Genomic DNA, 14059 nt, shown 5'->3' with positions numbered 1-14059 from the left:
GACGCATGTGGGTGATGACACATTGAAATCGTTATTTGTAGCAGGGTTATCGGCTTCGCTAAAACACGAGTTGCTGATTCGGCGGCCCACTTCCCTCAGCGATACAATCTCACTTGCTCAGGAGTTGGCAGCGTGTCAAGCTGCCTTTAATTCAAGCCACCAATCGGGAACTCGCTCAACGTGGCAACCCCATGATTTCAAGCAGCCTCAGAAGCATCAGAGCCCTTCATAGAAACCGGTGGATGCTGTTTGCGGGACGAACTTCCAGCCTCGTCAGCCGCGGGAATCACAGGCTCACTCGGATTATCCTATTGTCCGAGTTTCAGCAGCAGAGTGGGCAGACCGCACAAAGAAGGGGCTATGCTGGTATTGTCCGGAACCCTACTCGAGGTCGCACGTCTGTAGCAAGAAGTTTTATGCCCTCATGGGCGATGACAAGGAGAACACCTTAGTGCACGATGAGGAGGAGCTATCTGACGGAGAGGAGGTCGAAAATATGGTAATATCAGGAGATGTGTATCGCGTTTTGGTCATCGGACCCAAGCTCCGCCCACGCTCCATTCGGATAACCAGCATGATCTATGAAGCTCCGGTATCTGTGTTGATTGACGGCGGCAGTACCCATAACTTCATCAAGCCCGTCGTCGCTAAACAACTACTAATTCTTTCGCTTCATACTGTTTCCCTTTTTGGGTAGTGCTTGGCAATGGTGCTTCGTTGCGTTGTGATTATGTGAGTCTTAGTACCCCTATTTATCTGCAGGGTAACCGTTTTGATATCGAATTGTTTCTACTGCAAGTCGAAGGCCCCGACGTCATCTTGGGCGTGCAGTGGCTCTAGGATTTTGGTAAGGTCTCATTGGACTTCCGTGATCTGACCATGGAATGTCTTTGGCAACAGTCGCCTATTATGTTGAAGGGAGAGGACAAGCCACCTGATAAGGCTAATTTCATGCATCGGTCTAGGGGTTTTATTTCGTGAAATTACTGGGTCTAACGCACGATTTAAGCCAGGTGTGTGAAGGTTTTCGCTAGATCCAGGAAAAGAAAAGGACGCTTGCATGGTCCTAGGAAACTGGCGAAAAAGTGGACATTATGAAGGAAATTGCTTGACGGAGGAAGCCTCGGAGTTGAAGGGTAGAATAGGGATTTCTACGAAGACTCTAGAAGGCTATGTCCGCATCTATAAAAGGAAGAAACATGCAAGCTGGAGGGATCTTCTCGGTGGAGACCTCGCTAACAGCCTGTAGCTTAGTCCATTCTCTTCACACTCTTGGGTTCTTTCGGTGGGAAATTCAGGGCACTCTTTCACCTCTAGCTTTCATACATTTTTCGATCTGGTTGTAACACCGTCCTTCTTTAGGGCGAAGAAACAATTTACTTTCCGCTTTCATTTCTGCTAAATTCGCCGAGCTTCGCTGTTCGAAGCTCGGACCTCTTTGTTTCTGGATATTTCTTACTTTTATGCAAGTTTCGTTTTCGTTTACCTCGATCGTGCTGGTTACTGTTGTTTGATTGTGTTTACTTGAATTCTGGAGTTGGATTGTTGGAGTTGGTTGATTTCTGGATTATTGCAGGTTAATGGTTAAATCTGGGGGAATAGAGCTGGTTATTGAATGAATCGGGGTTTTGTCTAGTTAATGTTGCGGAGTTGTTCGTGATTGTTGGAATTTGGCGGTGATCGGAGCAGATCTGTTAGAATCGGAGTTATGAAGTTGATTTTGTTGATTGTTGAGTTTGGATTGCTTGGATCCGGAGTGGATTAAGCGTCCGACGTGATTCTGGGCATGAGTGTTTAATTTTATGTCGCGCTTACGTGTTTTCATTTCTTTTCGCCAAGTTTACGTAGATCTGGTGTATTTCCGATTCGTAGCAAGTTTCCGGCGTCCAAATTTCTATATTCTGTTCGAATCCAGGAGTATGCTCTGTTAACTGCATTTACGCGTTTGAGTTGGTTAGGAAATTGTATGGGGTGGTTGTCTGCAGCTTTTACCGTACTTGCTATTTCTGGGAACATGGTCCCCACTGTTAGTTGCTTTCTGTTTAGCTAGATTAGGTAATTGTTTACTTAGTCTAGGGAGTAATTGTGTCTTCCGGATTTGATGTCTGATTCCAGTAAGTTTTCTGTGTCCTAGGTCTAGCGTTTACATTTCTTGCCTAGATCTAGTGATAGTTAAAAATCTCAACCCTTTTGCGTGGCAGCAGCCGTTTGTTTCCATAGTCTCTTAGCACTACTTTGCGAATCCATCTCTGTGGGATCGACCCCACTTCCCTATACTAATTCATAGTATTCGGGTTGAGGGATTTATTTTTGAAGAGGAGTCGAGTGTGTCCAACGACAAAAACACTGTAGTTCTCTTGAGTTCCTGGACCCAGTGATCCAGTGGATTTAAGGAGCGTTGTGTCTGGACCGCGCTTTGCATTAATTCTCACATGTGCACACTTGCTACTCCTGAGTCTAGTCATTCGACATTAAAGTTGAGCGAGAGGACTAGACTGACACCTCAAATGGCGCCGTTGCCGGGGATGGATGGCGTGTTTAGTGTTAGTGTTCAGAGTCTGTGGTGTAAATAGTTTTGATTTGTTTTCCTTCTCTTTTGTTTGCAGTTTATGAGCAGATGCTCAAGATCTACCTACTGGAGCAACTCATCTGGGTGGAAACACGGCCAGTTTGATTGGAAGGATAAGGATACAGTCTCTACTGTGACCACCAGATCAGGGTTCACCACGGGAGATCCGTTTCCGAGTGAATTTACTAGCGACGAATCTTGGACGTCATCAGGACGCGAAGATCCAAAATCACCATCCGAATCAGAAACAGAGTCAGAAACAGGGTAAGCAGAGGAAGTAGTCATGGCGCAGGTGGTAGACCCAGATCCAGAAATCGGCTCTCTCACTGCCCATTTAGATGGAGAACCAGCTCAAGCTATAGTGATGAATCCACGCCAGAGAACTATCGAGATCAAGACAAACGTACTCGGCATCTTGCCGACGTTCTCTGGGCGTAGAAATGAGTGTCCGTATGAGTTCTTAAATGAATTCAGTAAGTTATGTGGTATTCAGAAGAGGCCGAATGATGCAACGGAGGAGGATTATCGCCTACGAGCAATTCCGTTTACCTTGAAGGGGGAAGCTAATACGTGGCTATTGAGGTTGCCTCCGGATTCTATCCGCACGTGGAGGGACTTCAAGTTAGAATTCTTAGATTACTTCTTCCCATCCAACAAGACGAATGCACTTAAGAAGGAAATACTAGAGTGTAAGCAAGATTACGATGAATCGTTGAGTCAGTATTGGTCGAGATTTAAGGGGTTGTTGGATGCATGCCCGAATCACCGAATGATAGAGGCAGAGACCTACTCTCTGTTTTACGAAGGGGCAACTCCCAAGTCAAAGGACTTAATGAACTCCTCGAGTGGGGGATATTTCACAAGAAAAAGGGGAAGTGAGGCAAGAGAGATCCTATGGAAGTTGATTGATGCTAAGAAGGCGTACGATAACCCTAGGAATGCAGTGAAAAGAGGATCGGTGCATGCTGTGAGAGAACAAGAAGATGACAAAGTCGAAGCAAGGATTGATAGGCTCGAGAAAGCTCTTTTGAACGCGATTGAAAAGACGATTCCACTGGCTTCACAAGGGAAGGAGAAATCTCCTGGTCCAGGAGATAATCAAATGCAACAATATTACGGGACCCAGGAAGGAGATTATCAGGCCCAGGTCAATGCAATGGGAAGTTGGAATCCCGATGGGAGCTGGAATCCAGGGAGACAGAGAGATGCACCTTGGAGAAACCATCCAAATTTCAGATGGACTGACAATGAACAGAATCAGCCGACACCACAACAAAGTCAGCAGTTTGCACCTCAGCCCGAAAGACAAGGTAACTGGTCAGGAAGGAATCAAGAGGGGCAGGGCAACTGGATTAATCGGAACCAAGGAGACCACTCGAGCTGGGGAAACAGGAATCAGAGCAATCAGGGGAACTCTTATGTACCCCCACACCAAAGGAATTTTTAGAACAATTACCAGGGCCAAGGAAATCAATACAATAACTCTTCAGGCGGTCAAGGAAACGCTCGTCAGAATCAAGCAAGTGGACCAACTCTGAGTATAGAGCCAGGGCCCAGTCAACCCCCGAAACCACCAAAGAGTATCGATGATATGGTGCACGACCTCGTCAGTTCTCAGCAACATATGCAGAACAACCTGCAATTGAACAATGACGTAGTGCACAAGCTTCAAGATGCTCAACAGGAACAGAAGGCAGCGATGGATATGCTGGCAAAGCAACTGTCACAAATAGCTACTTCCTTGAGTGATATGCGGGGAAACGAGGGCAAAATTCCTGCCTCAGTAAGACCACCTGATAGAGCTAATATAAGTCAGATTACCTTGAGATCCGGGAAAGGGTATGATGGGCCAGTGGTAAGAACAAAGGAGGTGAAAGATCCCAAAGAAGACCGGGAAGAAGAGGATACAATTCCTAGGCCAAGACACTTGGGGGGGATATCCCCTTGGTCAAGGATGACCTTAAGACAGGAGATTTAGAGAAATCTTTGCCTGGATCAACTGAATCATTCTTCCTCGATCCAGAGCCGGAGTTGGAAGATGAGGCAGTGGGAAAAGAAACTGGAGAGTTACCAGCTGAAAGTTCTACCGGAGCAGGAAAGCGACCGAAACCCTTTCCAAGCCGAGGGGAAGCCAAGAAGCAAAAGGAAGAGCCGGTGGACTTCATGGACATTTTTGGGAAGTTGGAGATCAATCTGCCATTCTTACAGGCCCTGAAGATGCCAGTCTTTAGCAAGTTCATCAAGGAATTTATAGCTGGGAAGGCTAGACCCAATGGGAAAATTCTGATAGGCGAGAACGTCTCCGCAGTGATTCAGAAGAGGAAGTTGCCTTCAAAATGCAATGACCCAGGTATGTTCACCTTACCCATCTTCATTGGTGACGTGAAAATCGAGCATGCTATGTGTGATTTGGGTGCGTCGATAAATGTGTTACCACTTTCCATATACAAGAAATTAGTGGGGGTAGGCATGGTAGACACGAATGTAGTGATTCAACTGGCGGACAGGTCATGCATCTGTCCTGAAGGGGTGCTTGAGAATGTGATAGTCAAGGTACATGACTTCTTGTACCCTGTTGATTTCCATGTGATTAAGAAGAGTGATAATGAGTCTGCAGAGTCGGGCGGAGTACTTTTAGGGAGACCCTTCCTACGTACCGCTAAGACTATCATTGATGTTTTTGATGGAACAATTTGCCTTGATTATAATGGGGAGAAATACACATTCAGCATTGATGAGGCAATGAAGAAACCTCTTGACGTTGAAAATTTGCATGCTATAGATGTTATTAACCCTTTGGTCCAAGAATACCTTGAGACGGAATTAATGCAGGAACAGATTGATAACTCCGAGATGAGTCATGCCATTGATAGAGAAGTGGCCAGTTGGTGTCAAGCAATGAATACAAGTGAGTTATCTGATGAGGAGTTAGCTGAAGCAATTCTGGAACTTTGTGCAAATTCGGAGCTAGCTAGGTCAAGGAATACACCTTATGTGGCGAGTGTGGAAGGTTCTGCTGGGTCGAGGAAGGGAATGGCAACCGAAACAACAGAGAAAAATCCCTTGCCCCAGGAAAAAGACGTTCCCAAGAAAGAGTTGATAACACTTCCACCAGGCCTAAAGTATGCTTATTTAGAGGAGAATGAAACTTTCCCTGTGATTATCAACAGCAGCTTGACCGAGGGACAGGAAGAGGAACTGCTGAAGGTAATCCGAAGAAACAAGAAGGCTATTGGGTGGACACTCTCTGACCTGGTAGGAATTAGTCCAGATTTGTGCATGCATCACATCCGCCTGGAGGAAGGAGCAAAAGCCTGCAGAGATCCTCAACGCAAATTGAATCCTAACATGAGGGAAGAAGTGCTGAAGGAAGTATTGAAACTACTCTCCCTAGGAATCATTTATTCCATACCAGACAGTGAATGGGTGAGTCCAGTCCATATGGTACCCAAGAAGTCAGGAATACAGGTGGTCAAGAACGACAAGAATGAATTGGTGCCCACCAGACTAGTCACTGGGTGGAGGATGTGCATCGATTATAGGAAGTTAAATGAAGCGACCAAGAAAGACCATTTCCCTCTACCTTTCATTGACCAGATGCTGGAGAGGCTAGCGGGCAAGCAATACTTCTGTTTCCTAGACGGGTATAGTGGGTATTTTCAAATCTATGTGGATCCCGAGGACCAGGAGAAGACAACTTTCACGTGTCCTTTCGGCACGTATGCTTACAGGAGGATGCCGTTTGGCCTGTGCAATGCGCCAGGCACTTTTCAGCGGTGTATGATGAGTATCTTCTCAGATCTCTTGGAGGACTGCATCGAGATTTTTATGGACGACTTCACTGTGTACGGGAATTCATTTGACTCATGTTTGGCTAGTTTGGATATAGTATTGAGAAGGTGCCAGGAAAAACATTTGGTTTTAAACTTCGAGAAATGCCACTTTATGGTCCCTGAGGGAATTGTCCTAGGGCACATAGTCTCGGAAAGAGGTATACAGGTAGACCAGGCAAAGATTGAGGTGATCTCAAAACTGCCTTACCCGACGAATCAGAAGGAGGTGAGAGGATTCCTAGGGCATGCCGGATTCTATAGGAGGTTCATAAAAAATTTCGCAAAAATTGCTCAGCCACTCACCCACTTGTTGCATAACGATGTTGATTTTGTCTTTGATGAGGAATGCAAAAAGGCTTTTCAGTTGTTAAAAGACAGGCTAGTATCTGCGCCTATAATTAGAGCGCCCGACTGGAATCTACCCTTTGAGATTATGTGTGACGCAAGCGATTATGCGGTGGGAGCGGTGCTAGGTCAAAGAGTTGACGGGAAAAGCTATGTGATCTTTTATGCTTCAAAAACGCTGAATCAAGCTCAGAGAAATTATGACACTACTGAAAAAGAAATGCTGGCGGTAGTATACTCATTTGAGAAATTCCGCCCGTACTTGCTTGGGTCGAGGGTGATAGTCTTCACCGACCACGCGGCTATAAAGTACCTGTTGGCAAAGAAAGAATCCAAGCCGAGATTAATCCGATGGGTGTTGCTTTTGCAGGAATTCGATTGGGAAGTCAGAGACAAAAAGGGAACAGAAAATAAATTAGCCGATCATCTGAGCAGGATATTTCAAGGGGAGACCGAGGAAGCAATACCAGATGCATTCCCAGAGGAACATTTGTACTACGTGAAAAAATTCCCTCGGCCTATCAGCTGGGAAGAGATTATGGTGTTAACAGGTCCAGGGGATGCCGAAAAAGGGAAATGTCATCAAAACGCTGAGCCATGGTTCGCTGACCTGGCAAATTACTTAGTCACTGGAGAGGTGCCCAGTTCGCAAGTAATTTCCCGGGCCCAGAGGATGAAATTGAAAAGCGAGGCCAAGTACTATTTCTGGGATGACCCGTATTTGTGGCGAATGGGAGCCGACCAAGTAATCCGGAGGTGTATTCCGGAGTGGGAACAGAGGGATGTGCTGAATCATTGCCATGCTCTAGCATGTGGAGGTCACTTTGGACCTAGGAAGACCGCAAGGAAGGTGTTAGATAGTGGTTTTTACTGGCCTACATTGCATAAGGATGCGTTCGAGTTTTGTCAGAATTGTGAGAGGTGTCAACAGACTGGGGGAATCTCCAGAAGAGATGAAATGCCGCAAGTCCCGGTGATCGTTTGTGAAATTTTCGATGTTTGGGGAATGGACTTCATGGGTCCATTTCCATCATCATACGGGAATACATACATACTAGTGGCAGTGGATTATGTTTCGAAATGGATAGAAGCCAAGGCGACCACATCTTGCGAAGCTAAGGAGGTATCGAAGTTTCTTAGAACTAATGTCTTCAATCTGTACGGAGTGCCCAGAGCTATAATATCTGACAATGGGACGCATTTCCGCAACCGGACTATTGAAGCTTTGATGAGAAAGTATGGCGTCCACCACAGATTGTCTACACCTTATCATCCTCAATCTAACGGCCAGGCAGAAATATCAAACAGAGAAATCAAAGCGATCCTGGAAAAAACGGTGAATCCATCGAGGAAAGACTGGAGCAAGAGAATTGATGATGCATTATGGGCATACAGAACAGCGTATAAAATGCCCATTGGAATGTCTCCTTACAGGTTAGTATTCGGTAAGATGTGTCACTTGCCGGTGGGAATTGAGCACAAGGCGTACTGGGCGGTCAAGGAGATTAATATGAATCCTCGAGCTTGTGAGGAAGAGAGGAAACTGCAACTCCAGGAGTTGGAAGAATTGCGACTTGAATCCTATGAGTCGGCAATGTGGTACAAGGAAAAGACCAAGTTGTGGCATGATAAGAATCTCCGGACCAAGGAACTGCAAGTGGGGCAGAAGGTTCTCCTGTTCCAGTCCAGACTCAAGTTAATGCCCGGTAAGCTGAAGTCCAAATGGACTGGACCATACACTGTTGTGAGTCTGCGTGCGAACGGAGCGGTAGAAATCCAGGGAAGTTTTTCAAACTCTACTCCATTTCTTGTAAATGGCCATAGGGTAAAGGTATTTAGGGATAACTCGGAGATGTGTGTAGTGGACGAAGTTCCACTACGCGTACTCCCTAATATCGCCTGATCATTCTGGGAAGTGAGTGTTCTTGGAGATTTCCTAGGTCCAGTATCGAAGAAGTTTTATCATGGCCTGGTCTAGGGAATCTTGAGAACACTGGAACATAAATTGTAAATATTTAGTCGCTTTTAGTAAATCAAGAAAACCCCAACAAATCAAAAAAAAAAAAACAATCTTCCAAATTTTTTTTTGAAATACCAGGCTCCTTAAGGAATGTTTTTGATACTGTCATACCCTAGACCCAGGGAGTCTGGCGTTTCAATTTTTTTTAGTTTAAATGTTTTTCTCTAAGTATGATTTTGCAGAAGGAAGTTACTTGGGCAAGGAATTGAGGAGTAAAATTTTGGAGGGAGTAGGCACCGGCTCGGATTTCAAAAGATACCTTTATGGGGAGGCGTACGGTCGCTAGCGTCATGCCTGCAACTACCTGCAACAAAAACCGTCCTCGCCCATACTTATCGGATAATAACCGAGTTCTCCTTTTATTTTACTTATTCACTCTCTCTCTCTACATCCGAAATTCCCCAAATTCTCTCTAGGCTTTCTCTTTTCTAACCCTAATCAAAGTAATTTCCGTCCAAGTCTGTGTGAATTTTTTTTTTACAGGATTCTCCATGGATAACAAGAAAAGTGCCGGGAACACCTCAGGATCTGCCGATTCAAGTGCGGCAACGTTTATGGCAGAGCTATTCCAGAAATTCGGGGGTGCGGAGAAGGCGATGGAGGCATTCGCCATGTTTGCAACCGCAATGGGTAAATCCGTACAGGCTGCTCCGACTTCTAGTGTACCACAACCGGAGGCCGTTTCCGAACCCGTCGCCGAACCTGAAATCGTTCAAGAAGTCATCGCCACCCCAGAACCCACTCCCGTACTAGAGGAGACAGCTGTTCCAGAATCCACTACCACCAGTCCGGAACCACCCACAACAGGGGTTCGCGAGGACGACTCAGATCTGGTCACAGGGTTGGAATTGTTGGCTGTGAACGAACCAAGGTTAGACTCTGCAACTGAGGGGGAAACCCTTATTTCGGTTAGTGTATCTGAGGGGGAAACCCCTGTTTTGAAAGAATCTGTGGGGGGGAGGCCCCTATAGTTGGTAAAAATGAGGGCGACGAGGCCCTAAATTCTGAACAAAATGTGGAGGGGGATACCCCCGAGAAACCGGTGGGTGCTGAGGCCCACGTCGGAGAAGGATTTGAGGGGGTAGAGACCCCTGTTTATATTTCGGGGGAAACCCCATTGTTGTCCACGAAGGGAGAAGCCCTCGATTCTGAAGTTGGCAAGGAACCCGCAGACGCTGGGGTGGATTTGATTGTGGATCTGACCAAGATCCCAGAGGAGACCAACTCACCGGTAAATCCCAGAGATGCTAGGAGGCGGGCTCGCCGGAGCCTCCTTGATGGGATTGATGAAACAGTGGAGTCGACGGAGGAAGAATTGCTAGGTCTAGAGACCGCAGCATCTGAACAAAAGAACTCTCCCAGACCTGGTAGGGGGGAGAGTGATGAGGAGAAGCGCCGCCAAGCGGCTGAGAAGAAACGGAAGGGGAAACAAATTGCTCCTTCCTCGACCAAGAAGGCAAGGTGGAAGTCTACTGAATCCACACTTCCGCCGGCAGCTAAGGTGCCATATGCCGCAGAAACCGAGAGCCCCTCTGAGTCCAGCGACTCGGAAGAAGAACAAGAAGAGGAACTCAACTTTGAGCCAGCCGAAGTGTGGATAACAAACAGCTTGCTAGATGAAATGAGGAAGTTTGACGACCCAAAACGCAAGGCCATTTATAAAGAGAAGAGTACTGAGGGGAAGGTTGCGAAGTCTGGAAAGATGTATAGCTCATCGGAGCTCAAGAAGATTGCTTGCAACGGTGAATTCAGGACTTATATCGACGCCATAGGCTTCGATTGGTTGCTCAAGCACAGTACTGCCGAGGTTCCGATTGACCTGGCCCGAGAATTCTTTTCCACCTTTCGATTTAAGTCCACTACCGATTTGGATGCTGACTCAATTAATTTAAGACTTCTCAATGAGGAACATACGATGAGCATCCGGGAATGGACCTTGCGGATGGGTTTGCTGACACGAACGGAGGACGATGAGGGCCTGTGGAATGCAAGAATGGTGGGTCCGCCGAAAATGACGCAGGGATTCAAAGCGCAAAGCGCATGGGAGTTTTTGACTCACCCGAGGGTGGGTCAGTTTAAAACAAGCTTTTCGAAGGCACACCATATTGAGGACAGGGTCCTGCGATTTGCCCAGACTTTTATTAGTTACAATTTAATGGGCACAACCAATAACGCTCTGACTACCGCCGATCTGTACTTCACATGGTGCATGGCTACGGGGGTAAGAGTTCACTTGGGCTACTGGTTAGCCCAAGCCTGCCATCAAGTGACTGCAAATCCTTCTCGGCACCTATACACATGCCACCTACTCGGGGCTTATCTGCAGAGGAATGTGATCATGAAGTTCCATAAGGCATGCCGAGAGGTAAAGACATGCTCGCCCCCTGAGGTTTTTAACATGGATTATTTTTTCAATAAAGGGTTGCTGATCGCACGCGGAAGGGAAGTGTGTTTTTACGAGGTTGGGCAGTCAGAGGCTCAGGTGAAACAGGAACCCGATGTGGTGGAAGTGAAGGATACCGCTGACATGGAAGCAGGATCCAGAATAGAAGTAGAGGAAGTGCGAAAGGTGGTTGGTTGGATGAGGTCAGAAATGAAGATGGTTTTGGAGGGGATTGTGGCCCTGCGGGGAGAAAGGAAGAAAAGTGCTGAGGCTGAGAGTGTCAGGAAAGAAGTCGCTGGAGTACGAACGGAACTGGAAGAAATAAGGACGGAGGTTAGGAAGGTTTGGGAGGAAATAGTGGCCCTCAAGGGGCGCACTTCTGATCTAGTGGTATCATCGTCCAGATGTACTGAGCGGATGACGGAGGGCGTCACTCTGATGATGAAGATGACAAAGTGGCTTCAAGCGAAGTTCCCCGAGACACCGACGGGACTTCCTGAACCTAGCGGCGGTTCCAAGACGCCGGGTCAAGGGAGTCTAGCTGTGCAGAAGCCGCCACAAGCCCAAAGGCCTCAGACCACCTCGTCTTCCTCCAGGCCCGTGATTTTGAAGAAAACCGTACCCCGACCCACAAAAGATCAGAAGGAGACGCCGGAGTCGCCGGCACGAAAGAAAGCTAAGGTGACCCAGCAGACAGTGCCATCCAAGTCTGGCCCTCGCGGGGGCCAGACCCTGAATTAAAATCCCCCAAAACCAAGTAATTCTTATTTTTCTTTTCTGTCTTTTACTTTTCGTTTTTCTTTCGTTTGTGTTTTTATGTGCCAGCATGCTTCGTTTGTATTTATGTGTTATACCTTCCCACACTTAGCCCATTTTTTGGTCTAAGTGTGAGAAGGGGCTTTTGTTTTGCATGTCTTGGTTTGGTATGTTGCGCCTTCTCCCACTTAGCCCGATGTTCGGTCTAAGTGTGAGAAGTTTGTTTTGTTCATATGTTTTTTTTGTTGTCTGTTGTTCTTACTTCCTTTTCCGCCCTTCACTAGGATAGCTTGGGGACAAGCTTGAGTGAAGTGGGAGGGGGGGGAGTAAGCTTGTGTCTATTTGTTTTTTTTCTGTTTTAGAGTCTTTAGGATGTGTGTTTCGCATGAGCTAGTGAGATAATAAGGCAGGTTTCCCTTAGTAAGAGTGATTGAAGAAAGAAAGCAGATCAACTTTGACACCTTCTTCCTTAATAAGCCGAATGCGATCTGAATGAAGTTAGGACGATGGAAAATGCCTTAGATAACCTAGCTGTGCAGCCCTACTATAAAAGTGAGTTATAAGCCTAAACACCTTTTGTGCTAACATGAAAATTGGGCTGCCACTCGATGCTTAGGGAGTAGAGTATGAAGGAGAAAATAAATGGGTAAAGAAGGTATAAGCTGGACAAAGTCCAGGAAAGGGAGGTATAAGCTGGACGAAGTCCAGAAAAAGGAGGTATAAGCTGGACGAAGTCCAGGGGAGGTTTCAAAAAAAAAAAAAAAAATCGGAGGTATAAGCTCGACGAAGTCCAGGGGAAAAGGGGTCATAATACAGAAAAAAATTTTAAGGGCAGAAAAATCGTAGCCTGACCCAGGGAAATTCATAGGAAAGGAGAAGTAAGAAGGGAAAAACTCTCATAACCCGACGCATCAGTGGTATAACCTTAACTGTGGAGCGTTTTGATCCTAGCATCCCTGTTGAGGAATGAGTGATCGAGCGAACCTAACAGATGGGAAATCGATAGGCTATCTTGACAAACTGACGGACCGTTTAGGCAGACGAAGGAAGGGGGAAGATTTGAAGACTGTAATCGATCAGATTGAACTTAAACTTGTGGGGATAGTAGCTTAAAATTCGAAACTAGTTCATGCTTGTTTGTTTTGTTGTGTTTCTGTTCTCTGTGTTGTTTTCTTTTCCAATTCCGTAGTTGTTTAAGTCTAGGAGTTTGTTTTCTTTTTTTTAGGATTTTACTTGGTAACCATGCATTGAAATTCACCTTATTCCTATTTTCTTGTCTTTCATACTTGAGGACAAGCATGGTTTAAGTGTGAGCAGTTTGATAAGGCTAATTTCATGCATCGGTCTAGGGGTTTTATTTCGTGAAATTACTGGGTCTAACGCACGATTTAAGCCAGGTGTGTGAAGGTTTTCGCTAGATCCAGGAAAAGAAAAGGACGCTTGCATGGTCCTAGGAAACTGGCAAAAAAGTGGACATTATGAAGGAAATTGCTTGACGGAGGAAGCCTCGGAGTTGAAGGGTAGAATAGAGATTTCTACGAAGACTCTAGAAGGCTATGTCCGCATCTATAAAAGGAAGAAGCATGCAAGCTGGAGGGATCTTCTCGGTGGAGACCTCGCTAACAGCCTGTAGCTTAGTCCATTCTCTTCACACTCTTGGGTTCTTTCGGTGGGAAATTCAGGGCACTCTTTCACCTCTAGCTTTCATACATTTTTTGATCTGGTTGTAACACCGTCCTTCTTTAGGGCGAAGAAACAATTTACTTTCCGCTTTCATTTCTGCTAAATTCGCCGAGCTTCGCTGTTCGAAGCTCGGACCTCTTTGTTTCTGGATATTTCTTACTTTTATGCAAGTTTCGTTTTCGTTTACGTCGATCGTGCTGGTTACTGTTGTTTGATTGTGTTTACTTGAATTCTGGAGTTGGATTGTTGGAGTTGGTTGATTTCTGGATTATTGCAGGTTAATGGTTAAATCTGGGGGAATAGAGCTGGTTATTGAATGAATCGGGGTTTTGTCTAGTTAATGTTGCGGAGTTGTTCGTGATTGTTGGAATTTGGCTGTGATCGGAGCAGATCTGTTAGAATCTGAGTTATGGAGTTGATTTTGTTGATTGTTGAGTTTGGATTGCTTGGATCCGGAGTGGATTAAGCGT

The sequence above is a fragment of the Salvia splendens genome, chromosome 12 (assembly GCF_004379255.2).
Source record: "Salvia splendens isolate huo1 chromosome 12, SspV2, whole genome shotgun sequence".
In the NCBI taxonomy this organism is placed as follows: domain Eukaryota; kingdom Viridiplantae; phylum Streptophyta; class Magnoliopsida; order Lamiales; family Lamiaceae; genus Salvia; species Salvia splendens.
This window is presented reverse-complemented; position numbering follows the sequence as displayed.